Consider the following 13,284-nt stretch of genomic DNA (forward strand, 5'->3'; position numbering starts at 1 on the left):
AGCCTAGAGGGCATCCCCAGAATTTTATGGGTTCCAGGAAGTGTGGACCCCAGGAGTGATAAGCCTAGGCCAGTCTGGAGAGTTAAGGGCCTAGACTTATCAATCTGCTCCAAACTTGTTACATCAACAAAAGATAGGACACTCTGTCTTGTAAATCAGCAATAGGCTGGTGAAGCCCAATGCAGTGCAGATCCTAATGGTTTCCATCCCTAAACTGGTGCCTAAGAATGGAGTCTCTAGATTTGTTCTAAAATCAGGCAAGACCTGAACCTTTGTTGGCAGATATGTTTCTGTGTGTAGTGGCGCCAGTCTCTCATGGGCCTAGCATGCACCCTCAAGTCTGAAAACAGGCCAGGCCACTGTAAGAATCACAGTGATCCTCTTGGGCCTACCTGAGTAATTGAGGGGCTACCTATGTCATCTCTCCTTTTACCTGGAGCAGACACAAAGGAATCTCAGGACTAATCTGACTCAGTGCTAGGCTAATAAAACCAGCATTGAACAGATTGTAATGGTCCCTGTCACCATGCAAGTATTTGCAGACTGAGTCTCTGGACCTGCACGTAGCCAGTAGAGTCCCATGGTCCTGGTTGAGCAGTTTTATACCCAAGCCAGCATCACCAGTGACTAATAGATACAGCATCAGACAATGGGTCTGCCTCAGAAGAACAGACTGCTTAGAATTTCTAGAAAGACAGCCACAAAAGGAAGACAGATTACTAAAACTAATTCTTCAATGCATAGATAACTTTCTACTCTAACAAGCATTAAGAGCATTCAGGGAACCATGACCTTACCTCAAGAACAAAATATGGTGCCAGAACAGAGCAATATAGGAATTGAAATTTCAGGTTGCTTGGATGCAGATATCAAAGTAGCCATTTTAAGGAAACTCAGTGAAATTAAAGAGAACACAGAAAAACAATTCAATATTCTAATGAAGAGGCTTGGTAGAGAAATGGAAATAAGTAAACAATGTCAAGCAGAAATCCTTCGTCTAAAACACATACTAAGTGAAATTAAAAATGCAATAGAAGGCACCCAGAGCAAAATAGCTCAAACAGGTGAAAAAATAAGAGAGCTCAAAGAGTGAATAGTTGATATCACATTTTGGAGAAGAAAACAAAAGAATCAAGAGGAATGAAGAAAACTTACAGTAAATATGAGGTAGCATGAAAAGAGTAAATATTCGGGTTATTGGGATTGAAGAGTGACATAAAAATGGCCAACTGTTACATAAAAAAATACTCATCACTAATCATCAGGGAAATGCAAATCAAAACCACAATGAGATATAATTTCTTTCTAATAAAATAGGTTATTATCAAAAAAGATAACAAGTGTTAGTGTGGATGTGGAAAAAGGCAATGTTTGCACACTGTTGGTGGTGATGTAAATCAGTACGGTCATTTTGGAAAACAGTATGGTGGTTCCCCTAAAATACAAAACTACAATATGATTGAGTAATCTCAATTCTGGATATATAACCAAGGAAAATGAAAATCATCTATGGGAGAGGCACATATACTCCTGTGTTTCTTGTAGCACTATTCACTATATCCAGAAAATGTAAATAACCTAAGTGCACATCATCTGATAAATGGATAAAGACAATGTAATACACACACAATGAAATATTACTGAGCCATGATAAAGAATGAAATCTTGTCATTTGCAGCAATATGAATCAAACTGGGGGTCATTATGTTAAGTGAAATAAGTCAAGAACAGAAAGACAAATAAATGATCTTACTCATGTGTTGGGTCTAAACAAATAGGTGGTATTATAGAAGTTACAAGTACAATGATGGTTATCAGAGGCTGAGGAGGGAAGTGGATGGGGAGGGATGGAGCAAGGTTGACTGAAAGGTACTAGGTTATAGCTATATAGGTTTAAAAAGCGCTGGGATATTATTGTACAATAGAGTGAAGATAGATAATGTTAATTTACTGTATATTTCTCTATAAAATTATAGAAGATAGGATTTTTGGATGTTTTCACTGTAATGAAATGTTAAACATGTAAAAGGATAAATATATTTACCCTGATTAGATATTACACAATGCATACATATAACAAAACATCACATAGTACCTCATAAATATGTGTAATTTTTATGTTTCTTAAATTTTCTTTTTTTAAAAACTTTTATTTAATGAATATAAATTTCTAAAGTATAGATTATGGATTACAATGGCTTTCCCTCCCCCCCATAACTTCCCTCCCACCCGCAACCCTCCCCTTTCCTGCTCTTTCTCCCCTTCCATTCACATCAAGATTCATTTTCAATTCTCTTTATATACAGAAGATCAGTTTAGTATATATTAAGTAAAGATTTCAACAGTTTGCCCTCACATAGCAACATAAAGTGAAAAATACTGTTGGAGTATTAGTTATAGCATTAAATCACAATGTATAGCACATTAAGGACAGAGATCCTATATGATATTTTTAAAAAATTGATTAATTTTCTATGCAATTTCCAATTTAACACCAAGTTTCTTTTTCATTTTCAATTATCTTTATATACAGAAGATCGATTCAGTATATACTAAATAAAGATTTCATCAGTTTGCAACCACACAGAAACACAAGGTATAAAAATACTGTTTCAGTACTAGTTATAGCATTACTTCACATTGGACAACACATTAAGGACAGATCCCACATGAGACGTAAGTACACAGTGACTCCTGTTGTTGACTTAACAATTTGACACTCTTGTTTATGGCATCAGCAATCTCCCTAGGCTCTAGTCATGAGTTGCCAAGGCTACGGAAGGCTTTTGAGTTCACCGACTTTGATCTTATTCCAACAGTGTCATAGTCAAAGTGGAAGTTCTCTCCTCCCTTCAGAGAAAGGTACCTCCTACTTTGATGGCCCCGTTCTTTCCACTGGGATCTCACTCGCAGAGATCTTTCATTTAGGTCTTCTTCTTTTTTTTTTTTCCCAGAGTGTCTTGGCTTTCCATGCCTAAAATATTCTCATGGGCTCTTCAGCCAGATCTGAATGCCTTAAGGGCTGATTCTGAGGCCAGAGTGTTGTTTCAGACATCTGCCATTCTATGAGTCTGCTGTGTATCCTGCTTCCCATGTTGGATCGTTCTCTCCCTTTTTGATTCTATCAGTTAGTATTAGCAGACACTAGCCTTGTTTGTGTGATCCCTTTGACTCTTAGACCTATCAGTGTGATCAACTGTGAACTGAAGATGATCACTTGGACTAGTGAGATGGCATTGGTACATGCCACCTTGATGGGATTGTATTGGAATCCCCTGGTACATTTCTAACTCCACCACTTGGGGCACATCCGATTGAGCATGTTCCAAATTGTACATCTCCTCCCTCTCTTTTTCCCACTCTTATATTTAACAGGGATCATTTTTCAGTTAAAATTTAAACACCTAAGGATAATTGTGTGTTAATTACAGAGTTCAATCAATAGTACTAGAACAAAAAAAATACTATAATGGATAAAGTATTGCATTGTACATCAACAGTCAGGACAAGAGCTGATCAAGTCACTGTTTCTCATAGTGTCCAATTCACTTCCACAGGTTTCCCCTTTGGTGCTCAGTTAGTTGTCACCAATCACGGAAAACATATATTTGTCCCTTTGGGACTGGCTTATTTCAATCAGCATAATGTTTTCCAGATTCCTTCATCTTGTTGCAAATGACCAGGTTTCATTGTTTTTGACTGCTGTATAGTATTCTATAGAGTACATGTCCCATAATTTCTTTATCCAGTCTACTGTTGATGGGCATTTGGGTTGGTTCCAGGTCTTAGCTATTGTGAAGTGAGCTGCAATAATAAAAATTTTAAAAAGAAGATTCAAGTTAGTTACTTCTGCATTTTACATTATATGAATAACTTTATACCATGACTAACATGGAATTCTGCATATGATTGCCTTGGTAGCTGATGCTAAGTACACAATTGGTCAGATTATGAAATAATTGGTTGGGTTAATTATAAGCTATCTATATAAGAGCATGATACTGTAGTACAGATCATATCTATTGTTACTATAAAGACTAAAAACAAATCATACTTAGCTAATCAGCCCTGCTCCATAGATGGGATTTGATTTGTTTTTAGATCATATTTAGTCTGGCACTGTGGTATGATGGGTAAATCTACCACCTGCAGTGCCAGTATCCCATGTGGGCACTGGTTTGAGTCCTGGCTGCTCTACTTCTGATCCAGCTACCTGCTAATGTATCTGGGAAAGCAGTAGAAGATAGCCCAAATTCTTGGGCCCTTGCACTTGCATGGGAGACCTGGAAGAGCTTCCTGGCTCTTGGCTTCAAATAGGTCTAGCTCTTGCTGTTGCAACCATTTGGAGTGTGAACCAGTTGATGGAAGATCACTCTTTCTCTCTCTCTGCCTCTGTCTCTCTGTAACTCTGTCTTTCAAATAATTAAATAAATCTTTAAGAAAAACATATTTACTAAAACACATACACATACACTTCATTCTATACTGAATACTATTCACATATATATGTATATACCCATCAAGTTCTAATGTTATCAAATATGGTACACTGCAATCTTTTTCTCAGTGTGATATAAGAAAATAGTACTTATAAATAATATTTGAGTTACACAAATGATTAATAATTACCTTTTTCTTTTTATGTTAAAAAGAAAAAATCTCATACAAAAGTTTTTCAAGCTTCTATATCTTACATACTATTGATCAAACTTTCAAGAAAACACTGGCACTGAAATGGAAGTTAACATTACTTGTATTCTTAAAATTGTTTTAAAATGAGACATATTAACCAATTTGCTTTTAAATTCAGTTGATAAATAGAGTGTATATGGGCCTCTAAACAAAACATAAAATTAGAAACAAAAGAAAAAATAATCTTTTTCTTTATCTTGCTATGTTTTTAGCACTGAAAGTAACTAATTAGCCAAATTTTTTATTTTTCTCAATAAACTCTCTCTAGTCTGTGGTTGATTGTCTATATGTAAGAAATAAAAAATAGCTATCAATAGAAGTGCTATTCAATTATAATCTGTGCCCATTATGAAATTTAACAAGCAATAATATTAAAAGAAAAAATGACTAGATTATTTGAAAAAAAATCCAAAAAAAGAGAAAAGAATTATAATTGTGGTTCTGTGATGGTTAATTTTAAGTGTCAACTCAGCCTGGCCTCTGTGCCCAATTATTTGTTCAAGCATTAATCTGACTATTTCTGTGAAAGTGATTTTTGGAAAGGATTGATATTTAAACCAAGAATTCTTTTAAAGCAGATTATTTTCCATAATGTTGGTAGACTTCATTCAAATTGTGTAAGGCTTAACTAGAACAAAGAGGGGCTTTTTGGGAACAAGAAGGAATTCTGACAGATAACTGATTTTGCTTTAAACTGCAGCTCTTTAGTCTTGAGCATGCAAGCCTACTCCATCGGATTTTGGAATTTCAAAACAACAAGCTAAGACTCTCTGGCACTACGTAATACATGGCACATAGTAGGTAATCAGTGATAATTTCTTGAAGTTATAAATAGGGTACTGAAATTTTATTACTGAAAGTAATATATTCGGGCTCCAATAAGTCAAAAGTCATAGAGAAAATATTTTCCCATTATCCCTTTTAAGATAAACATTGTTAATAATAGGCCCTCAGTGTTTTTTCCTCTGTGCTCACACAAAGGTGTGACAAGTATGTTCACATATAATGCTTTTATTTCAGTTTTGACAAAATAAGATATTGCATGCAATATTTTTTTTTGACAGGCAGAGTGGACAGTGAGAGAGAGAGACAGAGAGAAAGGTCTTCCTTTTGCCGTTGGTTCACCCTCCAATGGCCGCCGCGGCTGGCGCGCTGCGGCCAGCGCACTGCGCTGATCCGATGGCAGGAGCCAGGTGCTTATCCTAGTCTCCCATGGGGTGCAGGACCCAAGCACTTGGGCCATCCTCCACTGCACTCCCGGGCCATAGCAGAGAGCTGGCCTGGAAGAGGGGCAACCGGGACAGAATCCGGCACCCTGACCAGGACTAGAACCCGGTGTGCCGGCATCACAAGGCGGAGGATTAGCCTGTTTAGCCACGGCGCTGGCTGCATGCAATATTTTTCCATGTGATGTTGGAATCTACGCCAGTACATGTAGAATTAATCTTTCTTTGTAATATCTGAATCCTTTGGGTGGACTACATTATATCCATTCACACAATCTATTTTTTGATGGCTGTGGCATTGCTTTTGAACCCTGGGAAGAGTGGCTTCTCCTGAGGGTCCTGGGCTTCAGAGGGCCTAATTTTAGCACTCCTTCAGCTGTTCCACTACTGATGAGGGAAGACTTGTGACGCCAAGAGGAGATTCCAGCTAAAATCCTGGGAGTTCTATTAAGATGACACTTTGTTATTCAGAATTCCAGAATTCCCTTCATAACTTCACTGAGCCCTTCTCCAGGCCAGTTCAAACCTGTTCTCTGTGATCTGTTCTTCCCTTGTGTTCACCAGTAGGCTAAAGGGAATATAAAGAGCTGCTTCTTACACAGATTGTGAATGGACTCTAAGTGAAGTCTTGGGATTTCCTATAGGAGCACACTAACACTAAATTCCTTTTGAGTGACAAAGCTGAATGTGGAAAAAGAAAAAAGACAAGTGGGCCACAGGCCAGGGCTCTGAATAAGCTCTACTTGAATTTCCATATTATGGTACAAGATTCTGAGAAGTACAAAAGTTTTAAATTCACACCTGGCCTTTCATGGCATGTTTAACATATACTTGTCAAAGGAAGTGGAAAAAAGTCATTTAAAAAATTATACATGTGGTATATAGAGGTATCCATTTGTACTCTTTCCTAGAGCTTCTAAAATATTGGTGGAATATCTGCATAATTAAAATATAGGCTAGTGTTTTACATATCATCTTACTATATTTTACATTATTTAAGGGGAATTTGTGATAGACCACTTTGTATTTATTATAGAGAGTAGTGTAAAATCTTTTACATAGTAGACACATAATATATATTCTGTTGAATGTATTAGTGAATGAATTATCTGCCCTAGTACTTACTATATTAGTATTAATCTGATAGCCATTTAATATATATTGTTGAATTGACTAATGAATATGTTTTCCACTGTATGAAGTTCTTTCTGTTTGCTTACATATGAAGATTTTAAGCCATAAATTACATTCCAGCATTTCCTTTGAATGGTAAGGAAAATTGATTTTAATGATAGAGATGCATTAGCATATTATTCATTTAAAATTTATCTATTTTTGCACAGTGCTGTGATGCAGTAGGTTAATCCTCTGCCTGTGGTGCTGTCCCATATGGGCAGTGGTTTTAGTCCCTGGTGCTCCCCTTCTGATCCAGCTCTCTGCTAAGGCCTGGGAAAGCAGAAGAAGATGGCCTGGCCATCAAAGAAGGATTTACTTTTCTCTGAAGGGAGGCAAGAACTTGCACTTTGCTTTTGGCCTTGCCTAAATAATGACGGTTTGTGGATTCAAAAGCCTTCCATAGCCTAGGCAGTTCATGTCAAAAGACTTGGGTGATCACTGACATCATAAATAAGAGTGTCAATTATTAAATCATCAACAGGAGTCACTGTGCACTTACTCCCCATGTAGGATCTCTGTCCTTAATGAGTTATACTATGAGAATTAACTGTAAAACTTGTTCTCAAACATTACATTAGGCTTTGTGTGTCTGTGGATGCAAATTATATAAATATTTACTTAGTATAGAGTTGGTCTCCTGTACATAAAGCTAATTAAAAATGAATCTTAATGAAGAATGGAATGGGAGAGGGAGTAGGAGGTGGACTGGGAGTTGGGGTGGGAGGGCAGGTGTGGAGAGGAAGAACCACTATATTCCTAAAGCTATACCTATGAAATTTGTATTCATTAAATAAAAGCTTTCTAGGAAAAAAAGAAGATGGCCCCAAGTGCTTGGCCCCCTGCACTCATGTGGGGGACTGGGAGGAAGCTCTTGACATCTGGCTTCGGATCAGCCCAACTCAGCCCATTGCGTCCATTTGGAGAGTGAACCAGCAGATGGAAGACCTTTCTCTCTCTCTCTCTCTCTCTCTCTCTCTCACTGTCTGTAACTCTACTTCTCAAATAAATAAATAAAATATTTTTTAAAGATTTATTTTATTTTTATTTGAAAGACAGAATTACAGAGAGAGGTAGAGACATCTGAGGTTCACTTCTCAGATGGCCGCAATGGCCAGAGTTGCGTCGATCTGAAGCCAGGATCCAGGAGCTTCCTCTGGGTCTCTCAGGTGGGTGCAGGGGCCCAAGGACTCAGGAAATCTTCTACTGCTTTCCCAGGCCATAGCAGAGAGCTGGATCGGAAGATGAGCAGCCAGGACTAGAATCAGCACCCATATAGGATGCCGGCGCTTTAGGCCAGGGCTTTAACCCGCTGAGCCACAGCGCTGGCCCCAATAAAATCTTTTTAAAAACATATTTATCTATTTTTATTTGAAATTTAGAGAGAGAGATTTCTTGTTCTCTGATCCAATCCCCAAATACCTGCAACAACTGGACTTGAGCCAAGCTGAAGACAAGAAGCAGTAACTCAATCTGGGTCCTCCATGTGGGAGGTCAGAGCCCAACCACTGTTACCATCCAGGATGTGTATTTGCAGGAACCTGGAATTGGGAGCAGAACCAGGACTCCAATTCAGAGACTCCAAAATAGGATGCAGGCATCCTAAACAGTGTCTTAAGAGTTATAGCACATATTTAATTTTAAATGCTAATTTAATCTTTTTCATGTAGAACTTCACCAATGTGTTTACTACCCTTGAAATTATGTTTTCCAACTTGACTGAGAGAACAATAAATCAAAGTAACTTCCCAGACACAAAATGAGCTCCCACTATATTAAATGAACATGCCATCTCCATCTTATAATTTGATTAAAAATAGCCTATTCCAATAAGTTTGATGGAACAGTCAAGAATAGAATCATACTTTCTATCATTGGATATTTTGCATAAACAAACAAATATGTGGAATCATTGCTTTTTTCCTTAAGCATAAGCTAATGTCACAAAAACTCTAAAATAATGTATTTTTATATACTTAATTGTAATTTCCATGAATACAGAGAACATTGACCCAAGTCATGTAAATATGTATATACCAAATCACCATATTTTGTTAGATTGGCCTTAACTGTTGCCCATGAGGAATAGATAAGTGACTATATCACATAAAATAAACACAGTCACACAAACATGAAAAAAGGAAGCTTCATGTAATTTCTCCCATCTGTTGCTATTATCCATCTCCCTCCATGAGACCCATTCACCTTTTATCATGTTACCTCTTCTATCAAATTGTTTTCCAACAGAAGAGATAAACTAGGCTTCAAGAGTTAAGCAGAGTCTACCGCTGCTATTTTGGGAGTGGAAAAGTGAAAAGGCTTGTATACAAGTGTTCTTCTAGGAATCATAGACCTCTATGTCAGCAATTTCAAGAATGTCTTCATTGAGCTCTTTTTTTTTTTCTATTTTTGCTACTTTTTATGTCTAACTCATTGTCACTTAGCAGCAAATTCCATAAGGAAATGACAATGCCTAGATGAATCAGATGTTGGAATTATCTGACAAAGATTTTCAAGCAGCCATCATAAAAATGCTTCAATAAACAATTAGGCACTTTTGATAAAAGCAGAAAATCATAGAAGGAAATAGAAGTTATAAAAATGAACAAAAGGGAATTTATACAACCAAAAATAAATAACTAAAATAATAACAACAAAAACTCAAAGGAAGGTCATAACAGAATGGAAACGATAGAAGTTAGAATCAATGAACTTGAAAACAAATCAATTAAATTTACCCAATCTGATGAGTAGAGAGAAAATAATAAAACAAACTTCATTTTTTAAAACTTTTATTTAATGAATATAAATTTCCAAAGTACAGCTTATGGATTACCATGGCTTCCCTCCCCCATAACTTCCCTCCCACCCGCAACCCTCCCCTTTCCTGCTCCTTCTCCCCTTCCATTCACATCAAGATTCATTTTCAATTCTCTTTATATACAGAAGATCAGTTTAGTATATACTAAGTAAAGATTTCTACAGTTTGCCCTCACATAGCAACACAAAGTGAAAAATACTGTTGGAGTATTAGTTATAGCATTAAATCACAATGTACAGCACGTTAAGGACAGAGATCCTATATGATATTTTTTTAAGAATTGATTAATTTTCTATGCAATGTCCAATTTAACACCAAGTTTCTTTTTCATTTTCAATTATCTTTATATACAGAAGATCGATTCAGTATATACTAAGTAAAGATTTCATCAGTTTGCACCCACACAGAAATACAAAATGTAAAAATACTGTTTCAGTACTAGTTATAGCATTACTTCACATTGGACAACACATTAAGGACAGATCCCACATGAGACGTAAGTACACAGTGACTCCTGTTGTTGACTTAACAATTTGACACTCTTGTTTATGGCATCAGCAATCTCCCTAGGCTCTAGTCATTATGCTGAGTGAATTAAGCCAGTCCCAAAGGGACAAATATCATATGTTCTCCCTGATCGGCGACAACTAACTGAGCACCAAAGGGGAAACCTGTGGAAGTGAATTGGACACTATGAGAAACAGTGACTTGATCAGCTCTTGTCCTGACTGTTGATGTACAATGCAATACTTTATCCCTTTTAGTATTTAGTACTATTTTAGTATTTAGTACTATTTAGTATTTAGTACTACTGTTTTAACTCTGTAATTAACACACAATTATTCTTAGGTGTTTAAATTTTAACTGAAAAGTGATCCCTGTTAAATATAAGAGTGGGAAAAAGAGAGGGAGGAGATGTACAATTTGGGACATGCTCAATCGGACGTGCCCAAAATGGTGGAGTTAGAAACGTGCCAGGGGATTCCAATACAATCCCATCAAGGTGGCATGTACCAATGCCATCTCACTAGTCCAAGTGATCATCTTCAGTTCACAGTTGATCACACTGATAGGTCTAAGAGTCCAAGGGATCACACAAACAAGACTAGTGTCTGCTAATACTAACTGGTAGAATCAAAAAGGGAGAGAACGATCCAACATGGGAAGTGGGATACACAGCAGACTCATTGAATGGCAGATGTCCTAAATAGCACTCTGGCCTCAGAATCAGCCCTTAAGGCATTCGGATCTGGCTGAAGAGCCCATGAGAGTATTTTAGGCATGGAAGGCCAAGACACTCTGGAAAAAAAAAAGAAGACCTAAATGAAAGATCTCTGCGAGTGAGATCCCAGTGGAAAGAACGGGGCCATCAAAGTAGGAGGTACCTTTCTCTGAAGGGAGGAGAGAACTTCCACTTTGACTATGACCCTGTCAGAATAAGATCAAAGTCAGTGAACCCTAAAGGCTTCCATAGCCTTGGCAAAACTAAGGGCTTTTAAGAGATGTGGTGTGTGTGTGTGTGTGTGTGTGTGTAGGGAGAAAGAGAGAAAAAGAGAAAGAGAGAGAGAGGTTTTAAGAAATGGTTTATGATTATGAAAGCTATATGGCAAGTCCAAAATTAACAGAATGGGTTTTCAGTCGTAGACACAAGGGAGAAACAATGTTGAAGTTAATATTTTTTTTTTAAAAAAGGCCAGCACTGTGGCACAGTGGGTAAAGCCACAGGCTGCAGTGCTGGCATCCCATATGGGTGCTTCCTTCCTTTCCGATCCAGCTCCCTGCTAATGTGCCTGGGAAAGCAGTGGAAGATGGCCCAAGTCTTTGGGTCCCTGCACCCATGGGAGACCCAAAAGAAGCTCCAGGCTCCTGGCTTCAGATCAGCTCAGTTCCAGCCCTTGCAGCCATCTGGGAAATGAACCAGCAGAGGGAAAACCTTCTCTCTCTCTCTCTCCCTCTCTCTCTCTCTCTCTTTCTCTCTCTCTGCCTCTGATTCTCTGTAACTCTGCCTTTCAAATAAATAAATCTTTCAAAAAAATTTTTTAAAATCTTCTTGCAGAATTCCTTTTATTCAGGACAGGTCCTTTTTTCGTCTATTAAAACCTTCAACTGATTGAACAAGGCCCACTTATATTATGTCAAGAAATACACAGTATTCATATTCCATGGGTTAAAATGTTAATTTCACCCACTCAATACCCTCACAGGAACATTCAGAATGTTTTGCCAAATATTTGGCTACCATGGAACAGTCAAGTTGACACATATGTTAACCAACACACTGAAATGCAGGCTAGGAGCAAAACGAGTTATTGGTACATACCTATCAGAATGAATACAATAAAAAAGTAAAAGCCAAGTAAATGGCATCCAGAATGTAGAAAAACTGTTTAACTCCTATATTGCCAATGGGAATGTAAAATAGTACTGTCACTCTAAATCCCAATTCAATATTTTATTCTAATACTAAACATTCAATTTTCATATGTCCCAGCAAGTGCTCTCCTGAGTACTTATTCAAGAAAAATGAAAAGTCAGTTAGCACAAAAATATGTACAAATTACAGTGTAGTTTTATCCACAATAAGAAAAAACAAGTAGAAACTCCAATATCCTGGATGTATCATTGTACCATAATTTTACAAGATGCTACCATTGGATGAAACTTGGTAAAAGATACATAAGTTCTCTCTATTATTTCCTATAACATAGAAATCAAGGATCATTTTAAAATTTTTAGTTAAAAAATATAACAGTCCGGCGCTGCAGTTCAATAGGCTAATTCTCCACCTGCGGCGCTGGCACACCGGGTTCTAGTCCCAGTCGGGGCGCTGGATTCTGTCCCGGTTGCCCCTCTTCCAGGCCAGCTCTCTGCTGTGGCCCGGGAGGACATTGGAGGATGGCCCAGGTCCTTGGGCCCTGCACCCGCATGGGAGACTAGGAGAGGCACCTGGCTCCTGGCTTTGGATCAGCACGATGTGCCAGCTGCAGCGCACCGGCAGTAGTCGCCATTACGTGGTGAACCAACGGCAAAAAAGTAGACCTTTTTCTCTGTCTCCCTCTCTCCTCTCACTATCCACTCTGCCTGTCAAAAAAAAAAAAAGAATTATAAAAAAATATCTACACTTGATCTTAGCCAAAAGGCCGAGAAGCGATAAATATCAAAGACATTTTCAGATAACTAAAGACTTAGAAAATGCCATAAATGGGTATCTTGCATGGTGTATGAATTATATCTCAATAAAACTGATTTTTAAGGTATAGAAATTTAGAAAAAAAGTAAAAACACTTTAAAACATATTACAATTTTCCTATGTATAAATTTTTTAAAGGAAAGATTATTTTAGTAGTGAGCACTGAAACACACTAAATACAT

General features: G+C 37.5%; 1 pseudogene; it reads right to left on the reverse strand.

The window, feature by feature from the left end:
- Positions 1-12,907: 12,907 nt before the first annotated feature.
- On the reverse strand, positions 12,908-13,064 carry LOC133753955 (U2 spliceosomal RNA; annotated as a pseudogene).
- Between the last annotated feature and the right edge of the window lie 220 nt (positions 13,065-13,284).

Source organism: Lepus europaeus, chromosome X, assembly GCF_033115175.1.
Source record: "Lepus europaeus isolate LE1 chromosome X, mLepTim1.pri, whole genome shotgun sequence".
In the NCBI taxonomy this organism is placed as follows: Eukaryota; Metazoa; Chordata; class Mammalia; order Lagomorpha; family Leporidae; genus Lepus; species Lepus europaeus.